At 37.7% G+C, this 21,773-nt stretch overlaps 1 long non-coding RNA gene across 1 annotated transcript; it reads left to right on the top strand.

Annotated features, from left to right (window-relative positions):
- Positions 1–9,799: 9,799 nt before the first annotated feature.
- On the top strand, positions 9,800–19,470 carry LOC121321436. The gene is made up of 3 exons (XR_005950939.1): positions 9,800–9,878; positions 19,157–19,248; positions 19,408–19,470. It is a non-coding gene; the product is annotated as an uncharacterized LOC121321436 (long non-coding RNA).
- The last annotated feature ends 2,303 nt before the right edge of the window (positions 19,471–21,773 follow it).

Here is a 21,773-nt window from a genome sequence, read left to right as displayed (position 1 = left end):
ATCTTAGTTGGTGCTTATCTTGGTGATAGCCGAGTTTAAATCAGCATGAAGTTTTAACATCTACTCAAGTAATGGAAATCTGGTAAAATGCTTTTGTTAACTTAAGGGCTTTAAATGTTTATATTTTGACATTTAATTATATGTTCATACACTGTTATACCACAGTGAAATTTAAGATTAATAGCTGAAACCATAAAACTTTAAGCCATAAGATTTTTTATTTCTATGACAGTGAAATTATAAAAATGTACTGTGAATTTGGTAGGGCCCTAATAACAGAAGGGAACTGCAATGGCTCATCTGAGGATGTGTTTTGCAGCGGTCTGCTTCATAAAATATTAGTGAGCAAGGTACAACCTATTAGTGCCTAAAATATTGTAAAAATCCTGTTTCTCAAGATAATTTTTTAAATGACTAAAGCAATTAAAACTCTAGATGCAAAAATGTTCCAACTTTTAACATGCTAACAGGTTATAACAGTTATACTTACATTTTCGAGGTGGGCCAGGGACATTTTACAGTGTAGTTCAAATTCTCCATAACTCTGGTGAACTGGAGGATGCAATAATTATTGACATAACTGTCAAAGACAGCAAGGTTGCACGAGGGGTGCTTACCTGCTGTAACTTTCGAACCTGTGAATAAAACAATCAGTTACTGAAAAAGATTTATCAAATAGGAAGCCCTGAAATTCAAACAATGTAATATTTTCACTGACCTAGGATGATGAGTGACTTCATTTGAGCTTCTATTTGGTCACAGTTCAAATGTTCCACATACATTCAGCGTGATAGTTTGTTAATTTAGTTGTCACCAATTATTTACCCCAGTTTTCTCCCAGATTTGGAATTACCAATAATTATTATTATTTTTTTTTTCTTTAATTACGGTTCCCCACTGCAACCCCCTGGTGGCTGACACATGCATCCTACAAAACGTGTCCCTGCTTAGCCATCTTTTCGCACTGCAGATCCACTGCGAAGCCATTAGACCTATACTGCCTGAGGACAACACAGATCTGAATGGTTCCACTGCAAACCTGTATACACCCTATCAGCCACAGGAGTCGCTGGTGCGTAGTGAACCGTGGATTGCCCTGCCGACCTAAGTCCTCTCTACCTGGGAGGCACTCTACCAATTGTGCTCCGCCACCTGGGAATTCCCGGTCACAGTCAGCAATGATATAGCCTGGATTCGAACCTGTGATCTCCAGGCTATAGGGCGCATCGTGCATTCCATGCAGAGTGCCTGTACCTCAGCATGATCATTTCTAATATTGCTACAGTGACAAAACAAAGCCCAGTCATGTCTGTTGTGGAGATTGATTGGCCAGTGAAACTTATCTTCTGGAAAAGCTCACAAGACTCCCTAACATGCCCTAAATTAGTGGGGCAGGCCAATGTCAAACAGTAACATTAGACCTTTTAGAACAAGTCTGCAGCTGTATGATTGAACTCACAGTGCACCGGGTCACTTCAGGCTGCTATAGCATGTGCTCCCCTGACTTGACTCCTACTGCACACCACAATTGGTGCATTGATCAGATTCATTTTCATGGATCATTGATCATTTTCTGCCTTGTATTGTGAGATGTCATATCAATTACTATATAATTTGTAAACTGAAAGAGTCTTACAGCATGTTTTCATGCTTGTGTATCACAGACTTTGAGCGTATTGGTTACTCACCATGGCAAACTGTCAGGTAGAGTAGAACAGTCAGTTCCCACCACTTTCCCATTACTCTTTCTTCACCATTTAGTGTAAGGTCCTATTCGACAATAAAAAAATGGTTGTGATTTAAACATTTATGTATGTTGTTTTTGAATGTTAAAATGGCCTAATGCCTAAAGAAATACTTATACATTAGACATAAATATCCAAGAGATATCGTTAAACAGTGCTGACCTTTCACTATCTGACAAATAAGACAATTAGATACCCCACATGTGAACAGTTTCATTTGCAATGAAAATTCCTATTATGTACTGTGAACAGGTGCAGGAGTGATGCAGTGCATAAATGAAACACAGATTTTTAATCCCATTTGGAAATATTTTATTTACATTTTCCAAGTCTGGCGACCAAACAATACTCCTGATAATACACACCAATGTGTACTGCACAGGGTAAATAACAAGCGGATTGCAGTCCCAAATAACAAACAATATCCATTGTTTTATTCTCTTAAACCTGGTCTCAGGACCGAAGAGGGTATAGCAGGTTTTCATATGAAACTATAGTACTTGTAGAGACCAGGTATAGAGCTTCCTCTCTACGTGATGGTTTGGATAGTGTGTCTTACAGGGTTAGGACAATAATAGATAATCACGATCATTTTTTTGAAGTGATAATTAGTGTTGAAAAATCATAATTATCGTCCATGACCCAATGAAGCAGAAAGTGACTCTGCATTGAGCAGTAAGCAGCACTTAACTGTCTGCATGAGTAAAACCTGGTCTATGTGAGCACTGCGTACATTGGGAAGTTAAGTATTGGTTTTAAACAATATGCTTAAGCTTTTAACTGTCATGGTTTCATTTTGATAATAAACTGTACGCTGACAAAGCATGACTGGTTTTCTAACATGAACACATTCTTTGTAAAAAATGTTGGCTCACTGTAAAATTACTGTAGAAAAGTGGAAAATTTTACAGGAATTAGTTTTTGTACATAAATTGAATAATTGCAAAATGAAAAACTAACAAAAACAACCACATGGCAAACGTACAATACAGCCTAAACAAAGGTGTTGCTTCTTTATTTTAAACTACAGTGAAGACATGAGTACTATATTTAAGGCTTGAGTTTTAACAGATAATAAACTGAAAAAACCACCCTCTGAAGACCTACTTAAACTTTTTTTTTTTAAAAAAAACGATAAAACACCGCATTAGCAATATATTTTAATTGTCAGCCATGCACTACTATTTTTTCTGGAAAGCGGCTTTCAAAAGGAAGACATTTCTACTGGCCAATCATTTTATTGTAGTCTATGTAATAGAATACACTGGTTAATATGACGTGAGTGGGGTTGGTTGAAAAAATAAACTATAGTTTGAAAGACAGGCGGGCGGCAATGGGGCGCAAAACAAAAGGTGTTAGCGATTATGTCAGGGAAAATGAGAATTTTGTGGATAAGGTTATTAAAAGAAAGACCGAACTTGTGTGCAAATACTGCAGAGTTGTAATTTCCGTGGTACCCAGAGAAACGGCATGTAGAATCCCAGGACTTACGCAGTGCTTTACAAATCAAATTAAAAACTTCAACCGTCTGGTGCGGTAGAGATGTCATTAACAGAAACTGTAACAAGAATGAAAAGAAAGCGCGAGGAAAAGGAGGACATGTGTCAAATTTGTTTAAGCAATGGCACAATCGGGGATCAGTTTAAACCAAGCGGATGGGTCTATCGGTGATCCGTTTCGCAAAATAGTTCCTGCAGCAAAATACATGCTGCATGCACACCAGCTTTACAGCGTTTGCCAAAAGTTTATTTAAAGTGATTTGAAACTCTAACTACCCATTATCCTTGATGAAAGTCCCGAGATACATGTCAATCCAGCTGTGAGTATCCTGTTCACTTTTTCGGATGATGAGAACGAAAATGGGAGAAAGACTGTAATCGCCGATATGGAAATTGCAGTTATGTAATTCCCTTTCATTTAGCAACAGTGTTTGGAACGGTTTTGAACAAATTAAAGTCATGGTCTGATGTGATGTTTGTGTTCAGATTCTACAAGCTATATGATAAAACTGTTTCGTGACTTGAAATCTACCTACCCTGATTTTAGAGCAATACATGTACAGTAGAGGTCTTCACGGGTCTACCACGCAACACTCGGGTCAGGTTGGGTTGGTGTCACAGACCAGAAACAGGAACCAACACAAAATAAACAAAACAGTTTTGGGGAAGCTGAGCATTTCCATGCGCTCAGCATTTAATAAATGAACAGACAGCAAATAAAAAGGTTGTAACCAAAACAGCACATGGCGAGGCCAAAATAGACAAACAAAACAGACTAACACACTTAAATAGTGGACTAACATGGCGAGTCAACAACGGTTATATATTTCTTTTAGTTTTCTCGTTTTTAATTCTCTCCTCTCCACACCCATTCTCCACTCACCGAACACACAGAGTACTTAAACATGCTGCTTTTATGCAGCTGTACAGAGACTTAATTGCTAATCAGAGTCTCGGTACAAGCGCACGTGAATTAATAAAGTGCAATTCCCGGCACTCACATATTATTACATTTTACCTGCATGTGAAGTGCTGTGCAATCCTCTTGCCTAAATACAAATATACATTAAGCACTTTTATTACACAGTGCCATTTATATCCCGTGTACCAATAACCATACAACATTAACACACTACACATAACAACACAAATAAGTAGCCCAGGGGTATGGCACTTTGCCACAGTAGGGTATGGCTTGTACTTACAAGACACGTGAAGGAGTTGCAGCTCTTGCTGTATTTAATTTAGATCAGTCAGAAAAGTAATAGGAATGGATGTGTTTATGAAGGACGTGAAAACAAAACTGGTGGGAGGGGGGACAAATACCAGGAGAAAAAGCTTTCAGTCTGCAGTGTGGAGGAACATTTGTTGTTATTGTGGACAGACAAAAAGGAAAAGTGCAGCTAAATTTACCGATTGCTAACCCTGCTGTGATACGATTCAGTTAAAACTGGAACGTTGAGTCTTCTGAAATATAAAAAAGGGATGCACTAAAGCAACACCACCAACCCAGGCACATATTTTATAATTTGTTGTCAGATCAGATACAGTGCCTATAAAATAAGGACACAATAAGACAAACACCTTAAAATCTGTGCAAAAGATTGAAGACCTTTTCAAACGTTTGAAAGGCTGTCTTTTCTAGACCTTGCGCAGTCACTCGGGACATAGGAGCTGCACATGGAAAAGTTATGCAGGAGGTCTCTTCTTTCTCCAGTCACGAAAAATGTGCTACGATAAAAGCAGATATTTTGCCAATGACCAAACAGGTGATCTCAGAAGCATCGGCCTGTGGGGCTTCAACCAACATGTGGACACTTACTAAAAATAAAGTAACACTGCATTGTATCAGTGTGATCTCGTGATTTTTACATCTGCTTTTCCATGCCTATCAAAAACTGCAGCAAACAAAATTGGAAATGGTGAAGCAGTTATCAGATTTTGGATTGTCATCTGAAGAAAGACAATCTTGTGTTTGTCAGTGACAAGGCAGCCACTGTTCAAGCAGCTTTAGGCCCTTGGTCACATTTACACACATTCAAAAAGAAACAGAAGAATTGCAGCCCTTGGCCAGTTGCCTTGAGCAATGCAAGGCATGCAAGGCATTGGCTACCTATTGCAATGTATTTCACAAACTTAGTGGAATACAAAGTTTGAGATGGTGGAATCAGTGCTGGAATCATTTGAAGATGTTCAAATGCTTCTCCTGACCCGCTGCGAAATGCACAGAATAAGCAACATCAGTAAGGACCTGCTTCAGCTACTTGTTCATTTTCTCCAACCATTTAAATGTTCAAGTGAAGAAATGAGTGGGTCAAAATATCCTGCTATCAACCTCATTGCTCTGTGGAAGACAACTCTTAACTCATTGCCAGCCTTCTCCACCTGACACGAGTGCTGGAGATCCTGAAAAAATGCTGTAAAGCACTAATTGCAGACCGAATTGCACTTGGGCATCACACTATGCTGACTGAACACAGTAAGGTGATTTCCCAGCAGTAGATCCCAATCCAAGAGCAAATTGAATAGTTTCAAGATGTGCATCTCAGCTTGAATTTAGTTTGAGGGAAAATGTGGATGTGGGAGAACAGGTAGCAGACAAAGTCTTGACATACTTAGAACAGAAAGTTGCCCTAAATAATGTAATTTCTTATTCAGAAAGGCTTTAATATCCAAGTTCATACAGCCTAGTTTTTGTATCTGATGGATGCTTTTACTTTTTTTCCATATTCAAAAATACTTTTATACCCGCGTATACATTTTTATACCTGGGACCTTTTACTTCTCCAATTGCCTGAATCCTAAATCTGGACACCTGCTCTTCAACACTGAGTAAACAGTTATTGTTTAGCAGCCTAAATTCTATTATGTTACAGAGTGCTACAATTAAAGAAAATGTTATTGTAATTTAAATTATTATAGAAACTGAAAGCTGATGTGTTTGAGTGGTGTTTATTTTTAATAAACAATTTTGCAAAACAATAATAAAAACTGAAAAAACACCCCTGACCTAATCAAAAAATAAAAAAAAAACGAAAAGAGATCTTGCCCTAACTACACTGCAGCTTATATACCGCATGGGTGCTCAGAACCCTGCTGTGTGTGTGTGTGCGTTTATATATATTGTAACTGAGCCAACACTCATGGTCGATCGTTGCACCTTTAAATTATGACCCAGGACACAGTAAATGGATTTAAGTGCTGATGCGCTATGTTTAATGAACAATTAAATAAAAAAAAATAAACACCTAGCGCTACTCAAGGAATTACTAAAACACACTGGAACCTAACAAATAGGACAGCTAAGCTGTTGACCTGTTAACACAAAATCAAACCAAAAAACACACAGTTTTTACAAATAACTAGTTTACAAAAAGGCTACACACAGTACCTTTTTTCCATACGCTTGAGCACACTATTAAGTGGACTTCCATACACACCAGCAGCCCTGAACAGACTGGCTGCACTCCTTTTAAACTCTGCACCTGGCTCTAATTTACAGTAAAAGCCAGGTGCAGGTGATAATGAACTAATAAAATAATTAACAAAACAATGAAATAATTAAACATATATCATTATCTGATACCATGGCATTGCTATTGTAAAAAACAGTACCTGCATAAATGGAAGAGAGTTAACTTTTAATGGAAGGATATGTAGTTGGTTTTATTAAACTGTCTGCATACAAACATATAGTATTGTCACAAATTAATCTAAAACCACTCTTCCTTTGTATAAGGTGCAATCACGTTTGCTTAAGTGAAAGGTGTATGCAGCAGAGATAGATGTCTCTTTGATAGAAACAGTTTAATGTGTTTGCAGTTTGCCCACTGATAATGGGAATGAGAATGTAGAGATGGAAGCTCTGCCAACAAGATTTTAGTTTTTGCAGGTGTCAGGTTTTTAAAGAAACACCTATGATGACTTTGACAGACTCACTGAGAGCAGAAACTGACCCAAGACTGTGACAGCTACTGGAAGCAGGCTGATCTTTGGGATGCAAATTGAACATTTAAGAACATAAGAAAGTTTACAAACGAGAGGAGGCCTTTCGGCTCATCTTGCTCGTTTGGTTGTTAGTAGCTTATTGATCCCAGAATCTCATCAAGCAGCTTCTTGAAGGATCCCAGGGTGGTGTCAGCTTCAACAACATTACTGGGGAGTTGATTCCAGACCCTCACGATTCTCTGTGTAAAAGTGCCTCCTATTTTCTGTTCTGAATGCCTCTTTGTCTAATCTCCATTTATGACCCCTGGTCCTTGTTTCTTTTTTCAGGTTGAAAAAGTCCCTTGGGTCGACATTGTCAATACCTTTTTGAATTTTGAATGCTTGAATTAGGTTGCCACGTAGTCTTCTTTGTTCAAGACTGAACAGATTCAATTCTTTTAGCCTGTCTGCATATGACATGCCTTTTAAACCTGGAATAATTCTGGTCTCTTTTTTTTGCACTCTTTTTAGAGCAGCATTATAACTGTGTTTTAAAGAATATAAAGCCAGCAGAAATGCTAAACAAATTGTTGAAATACACTGTTCAGAAAAAAAAAAAAAAAGTTATAATATGCTCTGTGTTAACCTATAGTTATGTTAGAGCATTCTATATTACTGTTTATTCTGTTATAACAGTAAAAATATTATTGTATCTTTGTAAGTTTGAGTAAAAAAGGAGCTAGGTTGGGGTCACGCTGAACAAAAAACACCTGTGAAATGAGCTAAGCTTGTCTTTTTCTGAGCTACTGGTGCCAAGGTTTATAACCTTGAGGAGAAAAGCAGAAACGAGTATCTCATTTAATTAACTCGAATGTTCACAGTCAAGTCTCTTATTTAGAGAAGTAAGCTTGATCTGAAAGTAGTCTTTTAGCTAAACATATGTATTCTATAATAATTCAAACATAAGTGTAAATGTTTTATTATAACAGAAGAACTGTAAGAGTTTGAAACTAAGAAAATATACTGCAGAAATTAACTAAAAGTAAAAACTTCAGTCAAAGCATAATGGTACCAGTCTATGTCAGGCATATTGTAGGATCTGCTAAAGAGAATGTAGTTAATTTGTTAACCTTGTCTTTGCTTGAAACAAAACTGTACCAGGCACATGGGTAACTGGAGAAAATAACTCTTGGCAATTGAAGCTAGATTTACTGGTCAGCAGTTTTACATAAAAGGTTTCTATGATGGCTGATATTTTTAAGAAACACCTTCTGGTACATGAAAGGATGTATATGGTGAACTGTCTATGAATTCATTAAATTATAGAAATTAATGAAGACCTGGTAAATCAAGAGAGGGGAAACCATAGCATAGGACCATGTAATGCCATACATCTGAGAAAATGCTTACAGAAGACTCTTCTATTAATGATGAATGATCTTGGCAGAAAAGCAGATGATCTGAAACTTGCCTGAACAGGATTTTTGGAAAAACAGATAGAGGTCACATTTAGTTTAAATCATTGAATAGCTAAAATGGGACTGGTTTATTTTGACTACGTTTTAGATAGACTGGATTTAAGTGAAAATAATTAAATATATAATTACAGACTTAGAAGTCTGATATACACCTTCTACCAGCCTTTATCCAATATGTTTTAGTTAATTGTTAAATCACATCTATACATGTAATAGAGCCAACCTAATAAGGAGGATGACTTTTGATGTTAAAAGGGAAATACATTAAACCAATAATTAAACCAAAATAGGTGTTATATATTAAAAAATCTTTCTATATGTAGTATTCTATACCTGCACTGTATTCCCTTGCATGCTGTATTCAGGAACTCCCTGGTACCGAAAAAGAATAACATCAGTTCAGAAGTTCACCTCACATATTTTGAAAATGTAGGGAAGGTAGGTTATGGGATGATGGCCCATTAGAAAGAGTTACTGGGATGTATTTGAAAATGTTATTCACTTGAAGGGCATGAGCTGTCAAGGCATATTAATGTTTAAGATTTAATTATGACTTGGGACTTAAAAAGCAAAGCAAAAACTCTATAAAAACTGAGGTGAAATCCTAGTCAAGTGTCACTCAACTTGCTAACTACAAGCTGATATAATCCATGCTCTGAAGATCTCTGATCAAGCTGATTGCTGTTGGTGTCGTATTTAGAAGTCTTTGCCTTTGAAGACAGTTTCAGTCCTTGCATTATATTCTACACTTCCGTATATAATTTTGGAAGATAAGAACTGTTTTGAATCTATATCTCTTTTATATTGATGCATTGCTAGAAGGTATATGATTTATGTTTTAGTCTTGGAGAGTGATATATATATATATATATATATATATATATATATATATATATATATATATATATATATATATATATATATATATATATGATATGATATGATATGATACAGGATGTTCTAGAATTTAGCGGTGGCGTTTTTAGCTTTATACATGCATAGCTTAAGGGCAAAACATGTTATAACCATAAACATATTTAAGTATTAACCCTTTGTGGTCCTATGTCAGACATTACAATTTTTGCTTTCCAGTCTGATGTCAGACCTTTTCCAAGATCATCAAAAAGACGTCAAGCACAGGTCTCTAGTCGTTTTTTCTCTGGAAAAAGCAGACAAAACCTTTCAATGGCCGAATGAGACTGATAGGAGCAGAATGAAGATGAACAAAGGTGCGTATCTGAGCAATACACATAGCCTCTGCAACACAGAAATAACACCCACACAAACAAAGGAGATAGCTGCTTCCACATCCAGCGCACAAAGAATATCACAGACATTTGCAGAGCTTTTTGAGATGTTACAGTAATAAAATAGTGACTTGGATAGCATTATTAAGGAGTTTATCAGGAGAGGATTTATCAGTATGCATGTCTATAAACAGGTATGTGACAAATACAGCAAACAAGAGGTGGGGCTTGGCTGGAGATGCAGTCCTGATGTATTCCTTTTAAACCTGTTTTACTCTGAAAAAATATTTTAAACAACGTGTGTAAAATAAAATAGACCTGACGCGCCTGACAAGCTCTGAATAAATGGAACTACAAAGGGTTAACTTGATTTGCAGGCAATTGAAATATGACACTGCCTGTCTCCTCACACCCCAGCAAGCAAGCAAGCAAGCAGGCTGTGAGGTAGTAGCTTGCTCACATACACACCCACATCCAAGCACACAGCCTCAACTGAGATGATGTGGACAATCTTAGTATACATCACATTAAGCTTATTAATGGTATCTAGAATAAGTATATGGCAAGTTTACTTTAAAAGAAATTCTTCTTACAACAATATGAGGTAGATTACTTATAGTTACTTCATCAAGTTTCACTAAAAGTTATATCACATGCAAAGCGTGCAAACTAAATAATTAACAGTTCAATTCTATGTGAATGTGTTACAATTAATTAATTCCATGAAAGAAAAATGCAACTGGAATTATACTCAACGGTTTCTTGAAGCTAAGACTTTTGGTCTGCTGGCTTCGATATTCAATCAGTTGAAGTGTCCAGTACAAAAACTCCCCTCAAGCAAGGAAGTCTTCAATCCCACATTGGATCAAACTTGGCAAAAAGCTTTTGCTGATTCTTTAGCTACACCAGTCTCAGGGCACAGTTTCTTTTGGATTCTGTGGTTTTAGGTGTACAGCAGAACTAGACTGGTTTGTCTGATAAGTTTCTGTAAGTTTTCGGCAGTCCTGGAGCTGGGCGTCAGTCTCATTGCTTGTGGTCATTGACTCACTTGCAGCTTGCTTCCTCATCTTGGGTCTTCTTTTTCAGCAGAGTCCTGTCTTGATAATGTTTTTGGGCAGAGTCCCAGAGTTGCAGCTTTGCTTAGCAGAGTGACAGCACCTTGTTTAGCATTCAATGTGAAGTGCAAAATGTTAAATTTTGCTTAGATATTTATAGTCTTTTTCACTCTGCTGAGTAGCTACTTTCATGAGGTCATTTGTGTATCTTGCCTCTTTAAACTCCCAGTCCTTTGATGTTTTAATGTCCTTTTCCACTGGGACATCGCTAGTTTATGTATTCCTTACATCAAAACGATTGTTGTTTCATTTGTGAATTATCTGTACGTAATTAAACTGTCCGCTCAGCCTAATCCAGTTCAGGCACTGGTCCTCTAATCAGTAGGTCACATAGTTCAGTCTGTCTGCAAACCAGAAGCCCCCTTCTTTGCCCTGTTTCTCAAGATAAACAGTTTCATTAATGAATCCAGTTACATTTCTAATACATGTTCATGTATTATCATACCTCAACAGAAGAGGAGGAGGCGGAAGAAGAGATTATTTTATTATTAAGCAGCAGACCTAAAAAAAAGGAAGGAGATGGTGGGTCCACGAAATGCTGAAGAAGAGAAAAAAAACTGGGGGAGTGTCATACATTGATACAAGAACTTAAGTCTGATGAGAAAAGAGCTGGGGGAGTGTCATACATTCATACAAGAACTTGAGTTTGACGAGGGACACTTTCAGCAGTACTTCAGGATGTCAAAAGACAATCTAATAATGGAGTACACAACTTACAGACTTATTGGTCCCAGAGAGAGACTGGCTATATGTCTCAGTGAAGTCAATCTTAGATTTGGGGGTATTGAGTACATGTTTAACATACTATAACGATCTGTGCCTTTATGTTGTACTGTACTTCTGTGTATGTGTGTTTACCTGCTGTGTGTGTCTTATGTCGTTCCCGTTGTTTGTAATTGTGTTCCCTTCCTCCTCTGTATTTCCCACTGTTTTTTAACTCTGTTGTTGTGTGACCCTAGCCTGCGTGCGGGGGCGTGTTTTGTGTCTCCCCTGTGATTGGCCCTTCCCTCTGTATCAGTTTTGTAGGGAATGGTCTGTGTCTCACCTGTTATTGTTGTGTCATGTTTGCCATGGTTCCAGAGTAGCTGACAGGGAGCTGTGTGTGAGACTGAGAGCTATTGGAATGAGAAACAAGCGTGTCTGTCTCCTATTTTCTGGTTGCCTGTGAAATGCAGCAATACACTGCCACCGTACAAGTGTACACTGTATATAGAAATTTTTATAGATTATCCAGGGGTGAAACTGGGGCGTAAAATAACATATATTTAAATGGCTGAATTAGTGTGGCCCAGTTCTGAGCTTTGAAAATCTGGTCACACTAACAGGATGTACACCATGGGGCTGATTCATCTGCCATAACACAGGGTGTACGCCATGGCAGGCCTCGAAATTAATGGCGGCCATGCGACAGTTGCTGCAATGCCCCTCAAAATGTATGCCAATTGATAGCCATTATGGTCACAATGCCATAGCTACAGCAACTAGAGACACCTGTATTAGAAAGTGTTTGGATCCAAACAATAACATGATTATGTTTTTGTGGTTAAGTAGCAACACTACCCTTTAAGCACATGGATTTCTACCGGCAAAACTTTTTCAGGTCAGTAGTTTAGAAATGTTTATGATACTTTGTGGTTTAAAAAACTGATTTACTGTAATTAATGTAATGTCATGGTTCAGATGTGGTGAAGAAATAACTCTTATGTCAATTTAGCTGGACCCGGAGAGATTACAATCATACAGTTGTATTACTGCAGCTCACGCAGAGTATGCATCGTTTTCCAACTTCTCCAACTTCTCAACTCACTTCGTGCTTTGTCAATAAGCTTACTGAATACAAGACCCTTAAATAACTTTATACAAATGATTAAAAGGCAAACACTAATACACTACTGCAAAGCAATACTGCATAACAAGTGCAATGCTAAAAGAACAGTTTAACCGGCTGACGTATTAGCCTTTTAATGGTAAGTATTTGTAATGTATTATTAATATTAATCTACCTGAAATACTTACTGGTCCTGAATTTACTGGTCCTAAACAATAACACAAACAATTTTACACTAACTTGAATATGTTTGTGAAAGGGTGGCTTTGTAGGGGTGACGTCAGACCAGAAACAGAACCAAAAACAATGAATGGCGGGTGAAACTGAGGTGCAGTGGTACTCAGTGCTTTATTAAACAATAGAAAATAAAAGATTTCAACAAACACAAAACTACACAAGCAAAAAGGCGCGTTGGCCAAACAAATAACGAATAGCGCAGTCATGCTGTGAAAAGCCAGCCCGTCTAGCAATTGTTATCTCTGTTTAATAACTTTACCTCCTCACTCCTTACTCGTTCTCCACTCTCGAACACCCTCCAACAACAAGCTTGGAGTGGGTCTTTTATGTCTGTGGCTGGACCCTTAATTACCTTTTAAACAATGACCTCATTCCCACAAGCTTTACAGGGATGGGAATTCAACCCCATCCACGCCAGCTACACTTTATGAGACAGACTTTTTCACCAATCTCAAATATTAAATAACAATGACGACGGCTTTTGTCCATCCGCACAAAACACAATATATATTACCACTACTACTACTACTAATAGAATACAAATAAATCATAAAAATAGCTCACAATACTGTATCTACATAGGGGCGGGGCTCTCCGTCACTTCCCCATATTTTAATTTCCTTATTTTTAACACAACAGAACCAAAATGGTAGGAAATACTATTCTACATTGTATTACAGTGTTTATTAACCCAAAGTTAACCAATAACTCACAAGACAGTCTGATACTATGTAAAACAAAACCATTTTTATACACTACACAATTGCTGTATTAGGTTTCTTGTATTATTTCTAAATGTAGCACTAGTGAGTATTTTATAGTCCTGAATAACAACCAGTAGGCTAAAACAAATGCACAAACATATAAGTCTCTTAATAGTCAATTTCTGAGACTCACCGTTTACAAAAAAAAAAAACATAGAAATTCCCCTCACCAAGACTGAGAGAAAAGAAAGGGTATTCAATCCAGATGTATTCCACATACACTCCGACAGATCACCTGTGCTGTAGTGTGAGAGGCCCAGGGATACTACAAGCCTTTTAGGTCTTGTCTTATCAGCCAGGCAGTCAACTGGTTTCTCTTTGCAGAGCGCTTGCGTAAAAGTTCTCAAGAACATCTGCTTTATTTCCCATGGTCTGGACCTCAGGTTCCTCCTTCGAAGCCACTTCCACTTTACATTGTGGTTTCACTCCCCCTACAACTAGACCAATAAAGCAACAGATGACAGGCTCCTGGCAGTATCATACAGTAACACTGCACAGGGAGTACTGTTAAAATGAACAGCATTAGTTATCTCTGACGGGAGCATATTGTACATAATGGGATATTCCTGAGAGAAATTGAAGTTTCTGGCAGTGACCTACCACAGCAAATCTAATTAAATTACACATACAGTACCGTACAAAATAACAGGATTAGGTGAGCCTCTAAGTGAGCCCTCGCATGTATGTATTGTAGAGTCAGATTACATATTCCTGAAAGAAATGTAAGATTCTGTCAGTGACAAGCTACAGCGATACTAGTTAAATAAAACTGTTATAAAAACCAGGCCCTCTTTATAAGCTACTGAGGTCATCTTTAGATATTTAAGTTCACAAAGCTGTGTCCAAAAATGTGTCCTTGAGTGCACTAGCCCCCTTCATTACTTCACTTCCTGAGACTACTCAAATGCATCAATGTGTTCTATGTTAAAACTAAATAAACTCTAATTCTTATATTTCCTGCCTTAAATGATGGATTCGAAGCCCTTTATAGACTATGGAGCAAATAGTTTACTCCAACAAAACACGGGAGTGCGTAGGACAATTATATTTCTTAGATGTTTGGTTTTAGTTTATAGACTACTGTACTTCAATAGATGTAAATTACAGACTATAGTAAAACTTTGGAAATATGCCTCAGCTGTATCCTGTACAAGTTGAATAGCTGTTAGTGTAATTAACCTCAGGGGGAACAAATGGGAAGATTCATTAAACCCAGGAATCTGTGACCTTCAGAAGAAATAACAATGTGCTAATTAAAGGTAGTGGTGCCCAACACAGTTTTACCTAAGGCCCAGCTAGCCCACCAAAACACAAAAGGAAGGTCGGCAGAGTGAGACAATGCAGTGCAGCTCTGTATTGTGTTCATACTAAAAGCTTCATTGGTGTCTGTCAAGATGTTGGTGGAAAAAATAAAGAAATAAATTGCACTGTATTTTATTCATCTATAAACTCCATTGTATTGGAAATGTCTCTGCTTGTGATTGCCTCTGTACCCTAGCAAGGACACACCACATAATTCATATCAGGAGTTTTTCCGCAGACCTTTCCAGACTTTTGCTCATGGCTACCCTGGTCCCATCATGGGAGCAGCACTGACTAAGCTAAACCATCATCTGGAATTCAGTGCATGTTTCAAATACAGAAGTGCCAATGGCTGGCAGGTACTGACTTCCCACTGGTGTTGGTTAGTAAACTTATGAGCCAAGTGGTCTGTGTCTTAATTCAACAGGAATGTTATTTGGACTCAAACCAAGATTTGCTCCACAGTGAAGCCTTGTAAAACCACAAAAACCTTCACAAACACTTTTTAATCTTAAATGATCTCCAGTGGTAATACAGTGACAGTACTATGCACTATACAGTGATGCACAGGGCAACAGTAGCTGCTACATTTTACTATTTTACTTTGCCTAAAGTTTTAAAGTTGACAAACCAATCTTAACACAAAGATATAAAGGAGTATATTAGTTCTTAACAGTTCCTGTTGGAAAACATGGATTGAGAATTGATTAGGGGTTTGCTACGCATGTGGACTGGCAGAGCTATACTGGTGTTCTTTTCTGAAAAGAGACTAATATTGCAGATAGCAGACTGTTTGGTTCAAATTGCATGTACTGCTAACCACTGATAGAGACGATGCGTCTACAGACTGCCCAACAATGACTGCAAGCTAATGAGATAACAATGCTGTGGACTAGAAGGGAACAGGTTCTAGACTTCAGAGAGATCAAAAGAGATAATCCCACTGGCATCAAAGGGGGTCGCAAGGAGATAACAAAAGGCAGATGTATGGACCTTTTGTCTCCAGGAGTGTGAAGAATGCACTGAGTTCAGAGGTTGTCACACTAGACTACACACACAGACACACACACACACATTAACACTCACACAATAAATTAAATTACCTTGACCATTGGTTAAGTGTCAGAGAAAGGGGAGGTGGACCATCTATACAGAAGGGTATTTAATGTCACGCAAACATTGTAATGTTGAGTTCTGTATGTCCTGTACCTGGGACCAGACTCCCTGCATATTTCAATAAACCTGGCAACTGATTGAAGAAAAGGACTCTGTGCATTTTCTTGAATCTACTTACTCACCATCTATTTTTTGTAAGTTACTTCAGTTCCATATCAGAACCAGTATGATATATAGATCACCATGCAGTAATGGTTACAAAAACATTATTTTGCCATTGGCAATGCTGCCAGCTGGGGTTTGAGGGTGAAACATTCTAAAAGGGAATTATTTAATTAAAAATCCAATTTTAAATCACAAAAAATGTAGCCTTAAAGGGGAAGGGAAATATTCTGGCTTTCAGCCCAGTCTTCTCAATTGCCTTCTACTCTTGTCTGTCTTATAACATTTTGCCTGCCAGAACATCTTTCACAAGATAATCCACTATAACTACTGGGCTAGTGAAACATATTACCTTCCACACTTAAACCGAGACACTCAGTGAGATATTTACACCTACACCGTATTCCTTTCCTTGCAGTAGCCTTTACCTGAGGCAACAAACATCATGTCAAACATCAGGAAATGAAATTGCTCCTGTTTACACAACTTAATTGCTGTTAATATTTTGCGAACCATGTCAATAATAATTTTTGATAATTGACTCCCATATGGTCAGAACAGGGAACTGTTATCGTTATCTTACATGCGTGCGTAGGAATGATGTCATTGCTAATATACTGAGTGTACAGAATGTTTGTATATCTGTGTGGATGAATACGTTTGTATTTCAGCTTTATGAAAATTCGGTATTGAAATAGAATTATGTACTGTATTGTAGGTTGGTTGGTGGGTTTAGGATCAAAAAAATGTAGCCTATTTCAAATTTGATTAATAAAATATCACTGAAACTTTATTAGGGCTTTTGTTGGCTTTTTAGTTACATATTATCTACCAATTAACAATGCCTAATTATAGTGTACTGGGATGCCAGAAGATAAAACACATCCAGGCTTTTCTTCTAAATGCCACACATGAACTGTATAAAAAAAGTAGCTGAACTTCAAAATTACTGTGCCGATTTACCAAAAATAGGGGTTCTGATTTTTAGGGTTGAACCCAATTTGTAAACTCCAAACAACATTTTTGCAATTAGGATTAACATTAACATTATTTCACCTGAAAAAGGCTTTAAAAAGACAGTTATTAATCTAACAGTTACCTTATGATGAAGTTATTATAAATCAAGCAATGATCATTTTCTCCCCTTTATAACTTATTAAAATATAAAGGTTTATATGAGGTTTCTGGCAGTGACATGGCACAACAAACTAATTTAACTGCTCATACACCAGTGTAAAAATGAACTGGATTAGTTATCTCTTGCAAGTGAGCCCTCCCAGGGATGTATTGTACATAGCTGGATTCCATAATTCACTCTCTCAGTGGCATGGCACAGCAATACTAATACTAATAATAAAAATGTTACACAGATTTTAAGTTTACAAAGATAACTTGACAGAGCTTCAAGAGTTTTGTAAAGAAGAATGGTCACATATTGCCAAACCTACTTGTGCAAAATTGGTAGAGACCTATCCCAACAGACTCACAGCTGTAATTGCTGCCAAAGGTGCTTCCACCAAGTATTAACTCAGGGGGGTGGAGACTTCTCCAATTATGATCTTTCAGTTTTGTATTTTTAATATATAATTTTTTTTCTCAATATTTTTTTTCCCCTTAATAGTGTGGAGTATTGTGTGTAGATAAGTGGAAGAAAAATCTCATTTCAATGCATGAAACAACAAAAGGTGAAAAAAGTTCAAGGGGGTGTAGACTTTCTATAAGCACTGTATATAGGGAAATTCATTAGTTAAACAGGGAGATTTAATCAGTTATAAATAAAAAAATAAAAATAAATCAGGAATCAAAAAGTGTTGGGCTCACAATAACAGTAATCAAAATAAACAAAGGTGGCGACAGTTTCAATCTGGTCCTTTTTTATGGTTACAAAAAGACCAGTGAAGTAGTACTGTGCTATAATAAAACTGTGCGTTTTTGTGTGTTGCTTTGCCTGTCTCTTATATTTGTCTCTTATATTTATAACTATTATATTTGTCATTATAGAAGGCTAATCTCCAAGAGTTGTAGCTAACCAGCCAGCAAATAAACCTAGACTACACTTCACCACTGTGCACGTATAAACCTGTAAATCACCACTTTCACTAAGAGCACTCACTCTGGACTTGTGGCCGTGTTGTCTTCATCTGTGTATTGCTAAGTGTCTTATTATTTCGGGACTGAACCCAGTAGTTTAACTGAACGACATACATTGGTGTGCAGTGCCAGTTATTATTATTTAAGAGTTGCGAGCATGCAACCCAACCAAATAAAAGAGCTGCTTTGTCTGTTATTATTGAGCACTGCAAACCACTTTGCCACAGAGGGATACAAAAGACTACTCAAAATGGGCTACCCTGTATTTTGACTGAAGTGTTCTGGGTTTAATCCACTAAAGCCGTTGTAGCTTATCTGGAGGGGAAGGAAAATTTACTTGATAATGGTGATGTGTAATTGGAAGTGAAATTCACTATTATTCATAGGTAGAAACCTTGAGTTATGACTTCATACACTCAATAAAATTATTGCAATTGAAATTTAAATTTCTAGGAATTTCATGAACATGACAACAAAACAGAAAGCCAGGCTTTTTGGAAACTACAGATATTAGAGCACCAATGGTGATGGATTGCAGCAGTTGAGGAGTACTGATATTAAATTGTCTTTTTGCTGTTAATATTTCAAACACTTCTAATGAGATTTTAATTGCATCACAACTTTTACCTTGTTTGTTTTTTTAAGTTTGCAGCACGCTACGTTAAAAGCGGAAAGCACATAACACGCAACAAGAAGATCAAGACTGGAGATGACTTGCCTTTTGATGGAAAATCGAGGTGAGCTTTGCCTTTGTACACCACTGCTGCTTTACATCGAGTGTATCAGTTTTACTATATGATGTATTTTAAAAAGGCTATGGTGTATTTTTTTTTCTCTTTTTTTGTTGGACTGTTGGAATTTCATTTTGATGTTTTTTTTCTTTTGTCTTTTCACAGGTAACATAAATGACTACTGTTTTAACTGCAGGGGAACAGATGAGCAATCAGGCAGAGGCACCGTCAACATGGTAAATATACATATATAGTTTATTACATAGGTGGTGGGAAAATTACATCCCATGCAATTTATGTACTAACCTCTGAGCTGTTTGTTCATGTGTTTGTTTAACCTGTGTGACTTAAAAAGGGATTATACCAATGTAATACAAAGTTTTAAGCTTATTTTCTATAATGTTTAAAATTAAGAAATACACTTATATAGTCTGAATGTTTCTCTTCCTCTTTCAGCCTTCATCACACATCTTGTTATTGCTAAGTGAAGAGGGTCTAAGGTGGACTGGAGATGTCCATATATAGCTATGCTTTGAAGTAGACTGTAAAAGAGACTACGTGACAAGACAGAGATTGTCATGGTGCCAGGAGGAACAAGACATACTCGCTAAAGCCATAATAAGTTAATTATAAGTAGTTATGATATTAGTTATATGATGTGTTGTTATTGTGTAATTTGATAGGCCACTTTAATGTTGCTACTGCTATGATTGTTTAGGGTTTCCATGCTCAGGTTTAAATGCTATTACGGGTTATAACATTTAGGTAATATAATAATGTGTTATTATCGGTAGTTGTTTGTGAAGATACATCCTCTTTCTTTTTGAAAGACAGGTGGCTCTTATAAGGAATTGAAAAAGTACTGACATTTAGCTAGAAAGAGGAAGTTCTATTTCTTTAGCCACTGCAAGCTGCTTCCGTGGCATTTCACAGAAATGTCACCGACTTACTTTCGTTTTAGGGGGGCTTGCAATTAAAATAAGTTGTTATGATTGGTCTCATCTTAATCTTCCAAGTTGCTGCTATCCGCGAATATTGAGTTAAGCTTCTGTGATTGTCTCGCAATAACTATAGGTTACAAGGTATATATTAACATTTCACCATGGTGCATTTCTCCACATTCTGCTAATAAAAACTAAAAACGTAAATGCTTAGATAAGTAATATAACTTCTCATGGTTTATCACTATATACCAGAACCTTTTTGGATTCTTGTAGCCCTGAAAGTTAATAGAACTGGTACTGTGGAAAGGCAATGGGATGCTCCAACTTCCCTGATAGTGGTGTCCAGCAACAGGTGAGGAGGATGTATCAGACTTAACATGCTGAGAAACAGACAGAAAAGGGATGTTGTTCTGAGCTAGTTATTTTGATACCATATCTCTTTTGTCTTAGGACATTTTTGTGTGGTGAGCAGCATGGATCAGCTCTACTCCAGCCTCCGGACAGAAATCCATTCCTTTGAGAGACATGTGCAGGACTGCAGCTGCTTTGACCTTGACACTCTGGAAAATGTACTGACTCTGCTCACAGAGGGCCATCATGGAGAGATAGAAAGCCTGGACACTGTCCAGCATCTAACCAGGGCACAGAAATTAACAGAGCAAAGCGTGGTGAAGATGACCTTTAATGACAGGAGGGTCGACATTGACGGATACATTTCCTGGTTCTTTTTATACCTGGGTCACCTTGGGAAGCTTAAAGAGACTTTCGATGAAAAAGTAGTTATCCCTCTTTGTGAGAACTTTTACATCAATGAGGAAGAGGAGGCACAAGACACTTCCTTTGCATCTTCTTCAGATTCCTCCTTGTCTTCCCTTTAGGGGTCCTCGCCCATGTCTGGCCGTACCAGACACAGAGAGTCAACCATGGAGTCAATTATTGAAGTGGCCAATGAGCTTTTTAGCATTAGGCAGAAGTGGGCTTTGCTTTTAGCTCCTGGAACCATCAGAGCAGAGAACTTTAGCCCTCAGAGTGTTCCTCATGGATTATGGGGAACTCAATGCTTTGCAAAGGTCCTCTGGTTGGCGCCAGATGTCTTCTACAAGAGTCTCTTAGCCGCCAATCTTGCTACGCAATGGCTGGATCACCACCAGAGGAAATACAGTGACAGGGTTCCCCAGAAGCTCTCTACTCATAGCAATTTTCAAGCAGGGTCAGAAAGTTTGAAAAGCCTTGACTCAGAAAGAATGGAAAACAGCTAGCTGAGAGAATCGAGGAGAAAGGTTGGGGGAGATCAGAACCAAGCTCAGGGACAGCAGAATTGAGCTGATGACATTGGCCTGGAGGGACAAAAGAGCTATGGCTTTGAAGAAGAACATCAGGGAGGTCTCACAGAGGATCCAGACCTTTCAGGTTATGTTAGGTGAGAAGAGGAATGAAATGAACCTCCTCCTGCACAGGGCAGAGTGGGAGGCAGGAGACGTGGAAGAAGAGGAGATGCTGCACCTGAAGTACTGGAAAACTGCTGCCCAAGTTCAAAATATATTCCTGCTAAATAATTCTGTAATCTGAGCAATCTGCCAGCGTTAA

This window comes from Polyodon spathula, chromosome 10 (assembly GCF_017654505.1).
Source record: "Polyodon spathula isolate WHYD16114869_AA chromosome 10, ASM1765450v1, whole genome shotgun sequence".
NCBI lineage: Eukaryota > Metazoa > Chordata > Actinopteri > Acipenseriformes > Polyodontidae > Polyodon > Polyodon spathula.
The sequence above is the reverse complement of the archived record's forward strand: the minus strand, read 5'-3'. Positions and strand labels throughout refer to the sequence as shown.